General features: G+C 44.5%; 1 protein-coding gene across 11 annotated transcripts in view; it reads left to right on the top strand.

The window, feature by feature from the left end:
• Positions 1 to 2,158: 2,158 nt before the first annotated feature.
• Positions 2,159 to 15,909, top strand: part of TBL1XR1 (TBL1X/Y related 1) — a 208,638-nt gene continuing 194,887 nt past the window's right edge. For 4 of the 11 annotated variants that reach the window (XM_053572378.1, XM_053572369.1, XM_053572375.1 and 1 more), the window contains exon 1: positions 2,365 to 2,469. The gene's annotated coding sequence lies outside the window, so the exon portion shown is untranslated. Of the gene's footprint in view, positions 2,470 to 2,968; positions 3,235 to 15,909 lie in introns of those variants that run through there. The other 7 variants (XM_053572381.1, XM_053572370.1, XM_053572376.1 and 4 more) reach the window with 7 other exon arrangements.

Genomic DNA, 15,909 nt, shown 5'->3' with positions numbered 1-15,909 from the left:
ATCATCTCTTTAAAAAATGAGAAGATATGGTTCGGTTCCTGTCGCACAATGGTTAGGGCACCGGCCACATGCATTGAGGCTGGCAGGTTCTAACCCACCCTGGGCCAGTTAAACAATGACAACTGCAACAAAAAAATAGCTGGGCATTGTGGCGTGGGCCTGTAGTCCCAGGTACTTGGGAGGATGAGGCAAGAGAATCTCGGCACCTGTGGCTCAAGGAGTAGGGCGTCGGCCCCATATACTGGAGGTGGTGGGTTCAAACCCAGCCCCAGCCAAAAAAACAAAACAAAACAAACCCTGCAAGAAAATGAGAAAAAAACCCCCATAAGCCCAAGAGTTGGAGGTTGCTGTGAGCCGTGAAGCCACAGCACTCTACTGAGGGTGACATAGTGATATTGTCTCAAAAGAAAAAAAAATTACTTTCATCACTTTCTGAAATAAAGTCTTTGTGAAGGTGCTAGTTTTAGAATCCAAATGAAATGCAGAACTTGCTTTCTTTGTGCTGTTTTCCTGTACACTCTGCACAGTGTTTTGGAAACCTACAGTTATCAAAATTCCCATCGCGGACATTGTTTAATCTAACGTCCTCACTTTCCTACATGAAAGGTCTAAGGGCACATCACTCATAAGCTTTGAACTCACTTTTTGGTGGTTAGAAGGGAGTTTCCAATCCCACTCCATTTCCTCTGATGGTTTTCCTGCCCCACTAAGTTCTTCCTCACTGACCTTGGTCAAAAGAGCACTAATCACTGAGCTTATTGGGACCCGCAGAGCCCGGATAGGTCAAAGTGACTTCAAATTTAGTTTTCTGATGTTGAGAAGAAAAGATTGCTTTAAAATGGATAACTTACACCCATTTCCAAACCTTGTAATTAAAGTATGACAACAAAACCCCTCACCGAAGACATAAACATTATACTACTTTGAAGACAGTAATAACTGAAAGTATGAACAACAAAAAAAGTTTCAAGTCATATATGAAAATTAAAAGGATGGCTGTTTTTATTTCTTAAGCTCATACAAAGGTCTAAGGAGCATCTCCACCCTTGGTTACTGAAAGCTTTAGAAAGAATCAACACCACCACGTTTAGTTTAAAAACTGAGGAAACAGCACCCTCCTTCCTCTCCCCCCCAAAGAAAAAAAAGACACCAAACCCACTGCACGCCTCTCAATTACATTTCCTGTTGTCACATTATCACTCACCCAAGTTCTACCCTATAAACTGCCTTCATGTGCCACACACAGGCAAGTGCGTAAAGTGGGTAAACTTCCGGTGTGACGCCGCCGTGGAGGTATATATTTAGTAAACATTTCGTTACATTATTTTATTTTTGTGAAATAAGAACTGATCAACCAAACCTTTTAAGCAGACCTACCAGATGATAAATACCACCATATGTCTGATTCACAGTACGTTTGGGCATAAACATTTCAATTACAGCTTTGTGTTTAGCACCAGAAACCTCCTCGCGCGCGCGTTTTCTCTCCAGACACGGCGCTGCGCTCCCATTTCGCAAAGCGCCCATCACAGGGAAAGCGCCTTTCCAGGTACGCGCCCGAGGGCATCTGTATTCACGCACACAAAGGTGTGCACCGAGCTTTACACACACACACACGCGCGCGCGCCCAAACCAAGCCGGCGCCGCGCTCCCCGCCAGCCGCGCAGAAGCCCTCGGCCTCCCGGGGAGAGCCGCCCGGCGTCCTCCGCCCCGGCCCAGCCCCGAACCCGGCTCCGGCCCGCGCGGCCCCAGCCCAGCCGCCCGCACGGCCGCGCGCGGGGGTGGGGGCGGGGCGGCGCGGCCGAGACGGGAGGCGCCTCGAGGCGCCCGCGGGGCTCGCGTTATTTTTAAAAGAATGCGCCGCCCCAGCCCATCCCCCAGCGCCGCGGCAACCGGCCGGGGAGCCCCCCCCGCCGCCGCCTCCTCCTCGCGTCCGCGGCGCCCCTCCCCCGCCAGCCCCTCCCCCGCGCCCGCCCGGCGCAGGCCGCTCGGGTTTGTTTTGCTGCGCGGCCGCCGCCGCCGCCGCCGCCGCGGGCCTCGCGAGCTCATTTGTGCCTGGCTGGTCCCCATTCCTCTCTCCCCAGTGTTGAGTGTCTGAGCCGTTGGCTGCTCCGAACCGTTTGGCTCTTTCCCTTAGTAACAGCTTTTACCTTCTGCCTCAATTCCTCTCCCCGCTCGCGCCCTTCCCCCGCGCGCGCCTCCCCCCGCCGCCGGCCGCGTGCGCCCCCGCCCCTCCCCCCGCGGCGGGAGCACCTCCGCTCGCCACCTGGGGACCCGCGCCGCGCTCCCCGCCCCCGCCCGCGCCCATCCCCCGCGCCCTCCGCTCGCCGGGGTTATAATTGCTTCTCACCCCCCGGAGGGGTTATTTTGGGGGTGGTTGGAGGCGGTGGCGGCGGCGGCGAGGAGGGGAATTTCCTTGTGCCTCCGTTCCCGGGAGGGGGGAGCGACGTTGGAGGCCACGGTTTCCAGGTAAGCTCGGGGGCCCCGACCCCGGAGTGGGGGGTGGCCGCGGGCCCGGGCGGGGGGCGCAGGCCGGAGGAGGCCCGGGGCGCGGGGGGATGGGCGCAAGTGGAACATGCGTTTTTTTTAACTTAGCCCAGAGGGGAGCTGGGCTTTGGGTGGGGGAGGGGAAAGGAGCGAGGGCACTTGGGGTGCCCCATCCCCCCCTTTCCTCCTTCAGGCTTCTCTGAAATACTCACGTGCCTGCCCACCCCTGTTCCTTTCCTGGTCTCGGGGGATCCTCACTCTAATTATGTTGTCCCCGAAAAGCTGCCCCTCGGCCTTCTCCCCCACTTCGCCCTTCCGTGCATTACACTCCCTTTTTGTGCGTGTGTGTCGGGGGAGGCTTTCAGGAAAGAATTTGCAGCAAATTGAATCAAGGAGCCATCACAAGGCGGACTCCTTTATAGCCTATTTTTAGCCGAGGAGAAGGCTCTGTTCGGTGCACGCTGTTTTGCTGAAGCTCGGGAAGCTCAGCGGCCTCCTTCCCCCGGGCGCGCCCCCGGCCCGCGCGGCGACCCCGGCCAGCTCGCCGGCCTGCGGGCGGCTGTAGGGGCCGCGCGTCGGGGCGGGGGCGGGGGCGCCGGCCGGGGGAGGGGCGCGGCCGGGCCTGGCCCCGGGACGTGTCTGTGTGTAACTTGGTTCTCCCCGGTCGTCTCGGGAAGGCATTTGGGTAGAACCTCTTTGAAGTTGGGTTCAGAGTGTAGAATTGGTAAAGTTATAGCCAGCTTCCTGGTAAGTTTTGGGTGGCACAGAGTCACATTATTTTCTGACTTGTGTAAAGGCCACGTTGTGAGGGTGGTTTCTCAGCAACTTCCTCTTTACAACCGATTTAATTTTTTTTTTTTTTTGAACAGGAGCAATCTTTTATTTAAGGGTAATATTAATTTTAAATGGCAGCTCGAGGGAAGCCATGCATGTGTTAACGTGTTCAGTATTTTTGGAAGTTCCTAATTTGCTGAAACCGGCGTCACTTTGCAGTGGCACCCGGGATTAAATTTAGGTTGTGAAAATATTGTGTTTCATGTAAAATTTGGGTTGTGGTGGCTTTTGAAAAAGGCTCTCTTCGTGGGTTTATCTAACACTGTTTCAAATAATTTAATGATTACAAATGAAATGTGTTGGAACCTAGTTAAAAATTGGGTTTCCTTCGTGTCTGGAGTTTACTTAACAATCTTGGACTGCGCAGGCACCAGGGGTGAAGAGTTTTGTGATTTACACTTGACTTGAAGTTTACTGTTGACTTTCTTGTTTTCCAAACAAGAACTTCAGCAGATCTGAGCAAACTTGTTAATAAAGTGTGGTGGGTGAAATGACAGTTTGTTTATTTTTAGTCTGGATTTTTAGACTGGATGGTTTCTCCTTTCCTTCTCCCCCCACACCTGATTAAGTTATCATCTTCCTCCGTTCCCCCGCCCCCCCCCTTGTTTCCTAAACACTCATTCACTTGTTTGGATAATACGAGGTCCTTATGGTGTTTGCATCCACTTACCTAAAGCAGCTTGCAGTAAGTATTCTGATTATGCTCAGAAGATACAGGGAGTGACTTTTTGGGTTTCCCAGTGTGATTTATTTTCATTTCTATTAAAAGAGACACATGCTACATTTGTGTATTTTAGTAATTCTGACTTTCTTGGACTGTATGTTCTCAACATTTTAATACGTTTATAGTTTAGGGAAGTAGGGCAGCTTTGTCACCATGAAACATCGTGTTATGTTGGATTGTATCATGGGAGTTGATGGCAGTCTTCCCAAATTATCTCTGAGAGTTCTAGAAATAGTTTGCATTTATGTGTGGGGGATGGGACGCAGAAAGAAAATATCTGCGAGCCTTGAGGCATGTGATGTGTTTATACTTTTTCTCCTTAAATTGAGGTTTTCCTGCTTGTTTGGAAAGCAGTTCTGCCCTCCTGCACTGTGTGATGTGTGTAATCATGACCGTTAAATTCATAAGTAGTATTTTTTTGCCATTTGAATAGTTGGAGTCAGACCTTTAGGACAAAATACTAAACTGTTACGGGGGATGAAAACAATGTGAATGGAAAACAGTTTTCTGTTAAGGAACTTAACTGACACGTTAGTGGCTTAAAAATTGTTGCCAAACTATCAGTTTTTCCTTTATGCCCGCCTTAGTTATTAATGTGGGAGACATGGATGGTAAATGGAGTGGCTCCTTGTGGAAGTGTATTTTTGCATTTGCTACTTCATAGAGGTATTAAGCATTTTAATAACTTTTTGACTGTGTTCAGGAATCTTTTGATACTTGTGTTCTCAACACCTAATTAACGTTTTTGCATGATTACCATGGTACCAGTCTATCAAGACAGCAAGGAAAAACTTCCTGTGCACTTAGAGCCTTCCAGGCTGCCGTGCTGAGAGGGCAGGTGTGGGCGGAAGCAGAGGTTACTGACCGAAGGTGTGATGGGTGGACTTCCTGATCATCAACCTGTTGATTAAATCCATCACTTCACGTGTAGCAATGCAGTATAAATACAACCTTGTCCTGTGAGTAGCTGATCAAGGAATCCCTGAACACATTTTGATGAAGTTGATTGAAATAATTTGTTGGATTTTTCAATTTTGATATTGTTTATGTAAAGGATAGAAAAGAATGTGAATGGTAGGACGTTGGGAGGAGAATGGCAGAAACACAGGCGGCGTCTAGGACTTGTATTTTCTACTACATGTGAATTTGACTGATTTCACAAATAACATTTACAGTGAAAGTCACTGAAATGCAAAAAGGGAAGGCAGCTAATGTGAGCCATTTATACTTTGTACGTAAGCATTTTGGTAGTGGAGAGGGGCTGGGACCTTAGGGCTGTGTGGTAAAAGAGTTGGTTATAGTACACTGTTAAATTTGGTGTTATCTCTTGGTCTGCCGCTGGCAGAAACGTAAAATTAAAAAAGGGGTACTGTGTCAGAGCTGACGCTATGGGCTGTTACTCTGGGATTGAACTCCAGGACTACTATTAATTGCTCTGTTACATAGAGCCAGAGAAAGGATTGTCTGCTTGGGCTGTGCTCTCAGAGGTGTGTGTACTTTGTTATTTACCTCCGGGCTCAGTGCCCTGAGGTAAATGCTGTTGGGCCCTTTTGTGGGTGATGAAAGAAGTGCAAAGAGGTTATTTCACTTGTCCAAGGCCACAAAATGATTAAGTGGCACACTAGGACTCAAACCTAGATCTGTCTTAGATGACAGTTTGTGTGCCTTATTTCCCCAGCTGACCTGTCAGTCTTGATGCGTAGATATCCTTGTAAAAACTTGGGTATTTCTGATCAAGTTTATAATTCTATAGTTGGGCTTCTCTACTGACTGGGTTAAGTGATTGTGTGGATAAGTGAAATTCGTAGGACTTGTGTCACTGGACTTAACTCTCTAGCTCCATTTAATAATAGTCGCATCCCCATGGGGGGAGTCAGGGGCTGCCTGTTTTCATGTTGTCTTGACCCCCACTGCCACTGGTACGGGTCTGTTTAATAAGATGCAGTCTTGTCAGCTGATTGGCAGCGGTGGAGTAGCCTCTCCAAATACTGACAGCAGAAATGAGAAAACGGTGTTTGTGCCAATGGTTAAGAAGGAAAAGCAAGTAAATGAGACTCTAGCTATCCTTGGAGTGTATATTCCTAAAATGTTGTGTTTAATAAACTCGTGCAAGTCTTTGTAGTGTAGTGGTTTGCGCAAGGGCTCAACCTCAGGCTCTGCCTCTTGCTAGGTGTCATTAGGGGCTGTCATGCCCGTTGGGTCTTAGCTTCTTCCTGTGTGTTGGGGGCAGACAGCTCCCTAGAGTTGAGGTTTGGGGAGTCAATAGTGTAAGGTATTTCCCAACATGTGGTGTAAACTGCTGCTGGTAGCTTTGGTTTTTAAAGTTTGTTTCTTTGTATTACATTTTATTTGCTTGTTATTTATTTTAGTGGGAGCATAATGCCATAGAAAGTATTTGGCAATTCTATTTCCTGAGTTGCTAGGCAATATTTGAAATAAACTTAGCTTGATTTCCTCTCAGAGTTGTGACTTAAGGCTCTCACACACCCTGAATTAGTGTTTTAACACTGAATGGGAACAAGGTCAAGCTAGGGCCTTGGTGTGGGCACAGTGATGGGTTTTCTGCCTCGTTCTGTCACTTGGGCTTGGACTTAAATCTCCTTGGATTGTTCGAAATATTTTGCAACTCTTTAAAAAAAAATCTTGGGACTGTAATTCAGCAGAACCTAGAATCTGCCTCTTAGTGATTGTTTTGGGTAGGGATTTTTCTTCTAGCCTTGACCTCTCACCTGTTTTCTTTTCCGTATTACCAAAGTTCCACTCCTGTGAGCCTTGTCTTACTTCATGTCCCATTTTTTACCACTCTTAATTCAACAGCAGTGTTCATTACTAATAAAGTTCCATGTGTTGGGACTGTAACAGGTACTTGGGTGTTTGTGACAGGTGGCTGATATCCTGAATTTGAGTGAGGAAATTGAGGCTCTGGTAGTACAGGCAGAACAGAGATTCTAGTTTGACTCCTAGGCCAGTATTCTTACCTGGGTTCTACTATCTTTAAAGTGAATGAATGAAAGGTTTTAGATCTGGGTTATTGTGTTAAATAAATTTTAGTTGGTTGCCCTGAACAACCTTTCTTCTCCATCTCCTGTAACCACTTACAGTGTAATTATTTAAAATCCTAGTTTCATCATGTCCTTTTTCCTGCTGGAGACCCCAGAATGGATTGTCTTGGCCAGCAGGATTGAGTTCACAGGTCCAGTCTGGCTTTTAAGGCTCTTTTCTACCTTTGCAGCGTCATTTCTCACTCTTCCCCAACTGGGTCCCTGTCTGCCTCTCACACGCTACAGTCTTGCCACACTCACTACTCCTCTGCCTTTCCTGCCTCTCGGCCTTGGGAATGTGGTCCCTTCCCTTTGTCCTTTTTATAGCCTTGTTTCAGTCCCACTTCTTCCATGAAGCCATTCTTAGCCATCCTGACTCAGGATATTTATTCTCCATAGTTCCATTGCATTTAACGAATATACCAAACACCATAACTATTTACTGTTTTGTATTTGTTGAATTATTCCAATCACATTTCTTGACGGGAAGGACCTTTTTCCTTCTAGTATTTGTCAGTCTTATTTTCTATATCAAGAGCTCAAATGATACCATTTTCATGTTAAAATGGATTATTTCTACAGAGGCCCATGTTAAAACGAGAGTGGTGACAGTTCCAGTCCATAGGTAGCACTCGTCGTTGCTGTGGCAGAATCGCCTTTTTTTTTTTTTCTCTCGAGATAGAGTCTCACTTTGCTGCCCTCCGTAGGGTGATGTGGCCTTACAGCTCACAGCAAACTCAAACTCTCCTGGGCTTAAGCCATTCTCTTGTCTCAGCCTCCCAAGTAGCTGGGACTACAGGTACCCGCCACAATGCCTGGCTATTTTTTTTTTTTTTTGGTTGTAGTTGTCATTGTTGTTCTGCAGGCCTAGGCTGGATGCGAACCCACCAGCTCTGGTGTATGTCGCTGGTGCCTTAGCCGCTTGAGGCACAGGCGCTGAGCCCGGCCATTTTTTTTGGTGGTGGTTATTGTTGTAGTTGTCAGCGTTGTCTTGCAGACCTGGGCTGGGCTCAAACCGCCAGGTTGTGTGTGTGGCCGGAGCTCTAGCCTCTGAGTACAGGTATTGAGCCAGAATCTCCTTTTTGGATTAGGCCTTTAAGATTTAGGTGTATTGTATTGTAGTCACATTTAACTGTTCACTTGAATGTTTTTTTTTTTTTGTAGAGACAGAGTCTCACTTTATGGCCCTTGGTAGAGTGCCGTGGCATCACACAGCTCACAGCAACCTCCAGCTCCTGGGCTTAAGCAATTCTCTTGCCTCAGCCTCCCAAGTAGCTGAGACTACAGGTGCCCTCCACAGCACCTGGCTATTTTTTTTTTTTTTTTTTTTTTTGTTGCAGTTTGGCTGGGGCTGGGTTTGAACCTGCCACCCTCGGCATATGGGGCCAGCGCCCTACTCACTGAGCCACAGGCGCCGCCTGTTCACTTGAATGTTAATGCTACTTGAGTTGCTAAGGAAGAAAAAAACTGGGAGAAAAAATCTGGGATAGTAGGAACAGTATTGGGGGAACCCTACTCTAGTTAGGAATCACATCACACCAAGTTGACTTTCTGGGGATATATATATATATATGGCAGGCATGAAGATTTGAGACTTTTTAAATCTCTCAGGCTTTTTTTGCTTATGATTTTCTCAGTAGAGTTCCTAAATAAAATTGTGTTAGCTCTCCCTCTGTGTCACAGCATTCCAACCACATTGGGGTTTCATTTGAACCACTACTAGGGATGCATTTAACGCTGAAAATGTAGGTGTGTCTGTTAGTGTGATGGGTTTAATCTACCAGTAGTCATAATCTTTCCCTTCAGTAGGTTTTCATGGGTAGACTCTGCTATTTTAGTTTCAGACAACCAGGTAATTGACTCGAAAGGCAGCTAATTTGGTGTTATATCCTTTCAGAATTTTAAATGTTGATAGTTTTAAAATGTAAGCTTTTCAGAATGATTTCAAGCCCAACAAAATGAGTTGGATGTTGCCCTGCTTTCTGAGAGCTTAGATTTGTAATTCAGAATTTGTGAATGAAAGATCAATAATTTTTAGTAAACACAGAAATAGTGTCTAAGGAAAAGATTTATGTGAAATGAGTATGTTTGAGGAATGAGTGAAGAAGAATAAATGTTTAAAATAAAAATGGTTCCATGGCTGAGTTTGCCCCTATTTTCCCCTTTATCTGGGTTCTTTCAAGAGGTAGAATTTAAAAAAGAGAACTTGAGGGGCAAGGGTCAAAGATGGTCATTCCAGAATCTTAGTAGAAACCCTTCTTTCATACTGGACTCCTATTAAACTTTCTTTTTCTTTTCTTTTTTTGAGACAGAGACTATGTCACTGTTGGTAGAGTTTTGTGGTGTTGCTCACAGCAACCTTAAACTCTTGGGTTTAAGTGATTCTCTTGCCTTATCTTCCCAGGGGGCTGGGACTACCAGCGCCCACCACAAAGCCTCGTTATTTTTTTGTTGCAGTTGTTGTTTTGCTGACCTGGGCCGGGCTCGAACCCGACAGCCTCAGCATACGTGGCCGGCCCTACCCACTGAATGACAGGTGCCAAGCCTACTAAACTATTTTTTTAAGTAAAGGAGAAGTTTGAAAATTAAAATTTATTTTTATTTATTTATTTTTATTTTTAGAAGCTGAATGTCAGTCTACTTGATGTCCTCAGCTTTGTCTGAGATCGGAAATGGTATCAGGGCTCTCCTTTTTCCTTTCATCTTGTCCTCAGCATTCTGGAGGGCAGGGCCTTGTAAAGGGGCAATCAGTGACTCAGTTTTTAAATGGATGTTTGTGTTTTTTTTCTTACTGTTGTATCTCCTTGAATGGTGTATTTTAAGATGGATTAAGCAAACAAAATTTTTAAATCATTTTTTGCAAAACCATAGCTGAACCTGCTCAGTGCTTTAATTCCTGTATTGAAATTCTGAAATTCTGTTGTTTCATTTTATGATTTTGGGGGGAATCTGTTGGAAATTTTTCTCGTAGCATGTAAGGACTAAAAATCTACAGCCTTACATGGAGTAACAGTCTGGGAAGTACTTAAAATTAATGTAAGCGAGCACTTTGCCAGACATGTTGTGGTTGTTAACTGATTTTGGTGGCTACCATCACTTGTAAATAGAACCAGCTTATGGGGTAGGGAGAAGTGTTTTATACTTTCCCTTTAATTTGAGCAGCTAATTGGACAGAGTGTATACGTTCTGTTTCCACTTAGTGGCTATCATATGTCATTAACTCATAGTATAAGGCAATTGGGTCATCTACTTGGGGTTGTAGAACTAAGGTAATGGGAATAGATAATGAATGAATTTCCTTAATATTCTTTTTTCTTTTGCTGTGTAATTATCCTTTTATGGGCTAGGGGTCATCATAAATGTATGAATTTTTAGATACTATTTATAGCTGTACAATGTTCTTTGGCATTTTTTAATGTAAAAGTACAATATGATTTGTGCTTAAAATTTTTTCTCTAATAAAATGATGGGTTTTCTTTAAATCACCTTTCTCTGTCATCTTTACTAATTGATGTACATTCGTAAGATTGTGGATTGGGGTTAGGAGTGGGAGCTGTTATGGTGTCAGGGAAATAGTTTCCCATTGTTTGTGTGGGGGGGCAAAACCCAAAACTCAAAAACCAGACCCTCCTGGGGGTGCATTGTTAACCGGTGGCTCCTCATGTCTTGCCAGCAGAGGTCAGCGGTTTTGACACATAATGAGGGATTTTTGAGTGAACTGTTCCTTTATAGATTTTAGATTTGTTGTTTACGACATTCTTGTTAAAATTTAAAATATTTTCTCAGGGATATGTTTAAGTGAAAAAAGGGGGCAGGCAATTTGTATAGTCTGCTGCTCTTTTAACTTAGGGAGGGAAGAATGGAAAAGAGGGCACATCCTAATGTGTGTACACCCTAAAGAAGACAGTCCTGATGTGTGTACACCTTAAAGAGGGCACAGCCCTAATGTGTGTACACCTTAAAGAGGACACAGCCCTAATGTGTGTACACCTTAAAGAAGACAGTCCTAATGTGTGTACACCTTAAAGAAGACAGTCCTGATGTGTACAGCTTAAAGAGGGCACAGTCCTAATGTGTGTATACCTTAAAGAGGGCACAGTCCTAATGTGTGTACTCCTTAAAGAGGGCACAGTCATAATGTGTGTACAGCTTAAAGAGGGCACAGTCCTAATGTGTGTACGCCTTAAAGAGGGCACAGTCCTAATGTGTGTACACCTTAAAGAGGGCACAGTCCTAATGTGTGTACACCTTAAAGAGGGCACAGTCCTGATGTGTGTACACCTTAAAGAGGGCACAGTCCTGATGTGTGTATTCCTTAAAGAGGGAACAGTACTAATGTGTGTACACCTTAAAGAGGGCACATCCTAATGTGTGTACACCTTAAAGAGGGCACAGTCCTGATGTGTGTACACCTTAAAGAGGGCACAGTACTAATGTGTGTACACCTTAAAGAGGGCACATCCTAATGTGTGTACACCTTAAAGAGGGCACAGTCCTGATGTGTGTACACCTTAAAGAGGGCACAGTCCTGATGTGTGTACTCCTTAAAGAGGGCACAGTCCTAATGTGTGTACAGCTTAAAAAGGGCACAGTCCTATTGTGTGTACTCCTTAAAGAGGGCACAGTACTAATGTGTGTACACCTTAAAGAGGGCACGGTCCTAATGTGTGTACACCTTAAAGAGGGCACATCCTAATGTGTGTATACCTTCTGTGTGTGCTCAGAGTGACTCAGACATGGAGGAGACCACTGAACAGTGGGGAAGGGAAGGGCTGAGATGGACAGATTATGTGGTCAAATGTGTGAGAGATTTAGTTCATGTATAACTTTTTGAGCTGTTTGAATGTGTTTGTATTGCTATTTTGAGAAAAGTAGGGTTTAAAAAATTAAGGCATCTGGTTAAGAATTTTTAATCTTTCTACTTTTAATTTGAATAGTCAGAAGAAGAGAAACCTGTTAATTTCTCCCATGTTTTTCAGTCCCGAAGAGCTGGAACTGTATATATATGTATATATATATTTTTTAGATAGTCTTACTCTGTCGCCCTTGGTAGAGCGCCGTAGCATTATAGCTTACAGTAACCTCAAAACTATCGAGCTCAAATGATTCACTTACCTGAGCCTCCTGAGTAGCTGAGACTACGGGTACCCGCCACAATGCCGGGTTAATTTTAGACATGGGGTCTTGCCCTAGCTCAGGCTGGTCTTGAACTCCTGAGCTCAGGCAATCCACCTCCTTGGCCTACCAGGGTGCTGGGATTACAGCCGTGAGCCTCCTGCCATACCCGGCCTTGGAGTTATATATTTCTGTAAGGACCTATTTTTATTTCCACTATTTGTTTTCAGAATTAGAGTAGTTGTATGATTAAAAAGTGTTGATTCTATTTAATGACTGGGTCATTAGACCAGTGGTGAACTGATGACTTTTGAATCCTATTCAACCCTGGTAATTAGAAATTAATTCAGTACAAACCTTGAGGAGGTTTTGGTTGTCTAGAAGTACATAACTGTTACCTTATTTCAAAGGTATTGCTTTGTCAAGAGTTTGGATATCTGGTGAAAATTGGTGTTCTCAAACAGAGTGTACAGTGATTTTCAGCTGTGTGCTGGGAAAGGATCATAGATATGCTGCAAAAAATTTTAAAGATCATTAAATTATTTTAGAAAGAAGTTTAAAGCACAGTAAGTTTGTTTTTTTTTTTTTTAGACAGTCTTTGTTGCCTTTGGCAGAGTGCCATGGCATCATAGCTCATAGCAACCTCAAACTCTTGGGCTCAAGGGATCCTCTTGCCTCAGCCTCCCAAGTAGCTGGGACTCCAGGCATTTGCCACAGTGCCTGGCTATTTTTAGAGACCGAGGGGTCTCACTTGTGCTCAGGCTGGTTGGTCTTGAACTCCTGAGCTCAGGTGATTCACCCATCTGTGCCTCCCAAAGTGCTAGGAATGTGTCCTTTTACTCTTTTCTGATCAACATAATTTAAGTGTGCTGTGGAAGTTAACTCTAGGTTCAAGTGTGCCGTGATATGGGAAAAAAGGGTGAAGAACTCTGGTATTTGATTAAAATCAGCTGCTGTTGATGTTAATAATTACGATAGTCGGGATAGTCGGATTTGTGGAACTGTAGTTTCTGATGTTACACAGGCCCTGTAGTGACTTAGGGACCTGTGTGTGTATTGTTGACTCCAAGGAGGTAGATAGATTTTGAGTCAGTGTTGGGTTGCAGTGGGTGCACTGGCAATTAATTCTTCACAGTTGGTTTGCCAGAACAGGGGCTTGTGTGCCCTCCCCATCATCTGGAGCACCTGTATCTTGCACCTTTTCCTGCTTCACCCTGGCTCTCCCCAGGACATGCCCTCTCCTCAGCAGTAAGGGAGACTAGCCTGGTGAGCCCTGTGTCTCCCTGTTGCTGCCAGCTCTCACTCTCGGATGTTACAGTGATGAAGACCTGAACCAGGCATACCCTGGTTTGAATCTTATTATTCCTACCAACTTGTATGACTTTGGGAAATAATTTTTCAGGTGGTTTCCAGGTTTGAAAAATAGGAATAAAGGGTACTTAATACTTTCTTCGTATAGCGGTTGTGGGACTTGGAATAGGAATGCATTTATAAAGCAATTAGCATAGGGGCTGGCACATAGGAAGCACCCAGTAAAAGCTGGCTACTGCTTGGTTAGCCGCATTAGCAGCAGCTGTAAAGAGAGGCAGAAAAGTGACACCCTTCCTGTAATCTTCCTGTAAATCTGTCATGGCTTACTCTGGCAACTGTAGAGATGGGATGGGTAGAATTTCCAGTGCAGAATGCTAGGTCTCCATTTAGTTACCGAGCTTTTGCTGTTCACTCTAGAGTGAGAATGTGTACCATGGAGTTTTGTTATGCGTCTGATATATATATGTGTGTGGGGGTGTTTCACAGTAATATTTCATGTTGAATTTGGTTGCATTTTGGTAAGATGTTTCAAGAAAAAGAAGATCGCTGTCTTTCTTAGAAAATAGTCTTTTTGCACTCTGGAATAGAATTGTTACTCTTCTCCAGTCCTTAGGTTGTCAAACATGGCTCTGCTTGGATCATCTTTATTTTTGTAGAGATGGGGTCTCACTATGTTGCCTAGGCTGATGTTGAACTTTTGGCCTCAAGCAGTCGTTGTGTTCCAGCCTCTCAAAGTGCTGGGATTACAAGCATGAGCCAGTGTGCCTGGCTGAAATCAGTCAATTTAAATATCAACATGTTACGTTTTATGCAAACTTTGACATGAACTCTCACTAAAAATATATTGGGCACAACATAGTTTATGCGGCGCCTGTGGCTCGGTGGGTAGTGTGCCGGCCCCATATACCGAGGGTGGTGGGTTCAAGCCCAGCCCCGGCCAAACTGCAACAAAAAAATAGCCGGGTGTTGTGGCGGGCGCCTGTAGTCCCAGCTACTCGGGAGGCTGAGGCAAGAGAATCGCCTAAGCCCTGGAGTTGGAGGTTGCTGTGAGCTGTGTGACACCACGGCACTCTACCGAGGGCGATAAAGTGAGACTCTGCCTCTACCAAAAAAGAAAATAAATAAATAAAATAACTGAAATAACAGTTCTCAGGCATTAATACTTTGATACCTGGAGACACACTGATTTTTTATAACTAATATAACTTCATTTAAAAATTTTGTTACTTAGGCTTGGCATCTGTAGCTCAGCGGCTAGGACGCCAGCCACTTTGTGGCTGGTGGGTTTGAACCTGGCCCAGGCCTGCCTAACAACAATGACAACTACAACAAAGAAAAATATCTGGGCATTGTGGCAGGTGCCTGTAGTCCCAGCTACTTGGGAGGCTGAGGCTGGAGAATCGCTTGAGCCCAAGAGTTTGAGGTTGTTGTGAGCTGCGACACCACGGCGCTCTACCGAGGGTTACATAGTAAGACTCTGTCACAAAAAAAAAAAAAAAAAAAATTAATGAATTTAGGAAGTACTAATATAAAAGAGTAAAAAATTATAATTTTCTGCCTTTATAGAATTAAAATCAGTACTTAGAATGAGAAATAAATTGACATTCTGAATGGTAGAGCATAGATAAGTTACATGTCTTGGTGCTAATGGTTTTAGGTGGTATTCTGAGGCTATATGTTAGGATTCTGAAGTTCTGGTGCTCTAATTGTATAAGGCATAGATACGAAGTAAGAATAAGAAGTAAGGGATAAGATAAGAAGTAAGGAATTTTGGTTGCTATTAAATGTGACTATGATTTTTTTTTGGAGGGGAAATCTCCAAACAGCTCTGGATTAAAAACCAAGGTAGCAGTCATTAACAAAGGAATGACTTACATTAAGTTTCTTGTATCTCATTAGGGAAGTTTAAATATTATATTACACTTTTAACAATAAAAGTGAGTATGCTGTAGCATGTTGCCTATGTGAAGTTACACTGTTTGATTGAAGACTAACCTTCTTTCCATGACAGAAGTTACCATTCTGGTTTCCGGCATAGACTTCTTGGTTAGGAAGTATTTTGTTGATTCTCCTCAAAGGCAGGTTTTTCCTTGAGGACAGGTGTCTCCCCCGTGTGTACCCTTAGGACCTGGTCCACTGCCTGACACGCTGTAGACTTCCTACTCATGCTGATTTGAATCCCATGAGGCTCTCTGGTTTTCGGGTTATAAGTTTCCTAGTACAGTAGAACCTTGTCTGTTTGAGGATGATTCACTAGAAAATGGATTCTTCCAGTTTCACAAATTCATTGCCCCTTGGACTCCTTGTGTAGGAATTGTGAGGGGCTGCTTTGTAACTTTGCACCCTGCTCTGTGGTTTTTGGCATCTCCAGAATCTTTTTTGGCTTGGGAGGAGCGT

Source organism: Nycticebus coucang, chromosome 20, assembly GCF_027406575.1.
Source record: "Nycticebus coucang isolate mNycCou1 chromosome 20, mNycCou1.pri, whole genome shotgun sequence".
Taxonomy (NCBI): Eukaryota; Metazoa; Chordata; class Mammalia; order Primates; family Lorisidae; genus Nycticebus; species Nycticebus coucang.
This window is presented reverse-complemented; position numbering and strand designations above follow the sequence as displayed.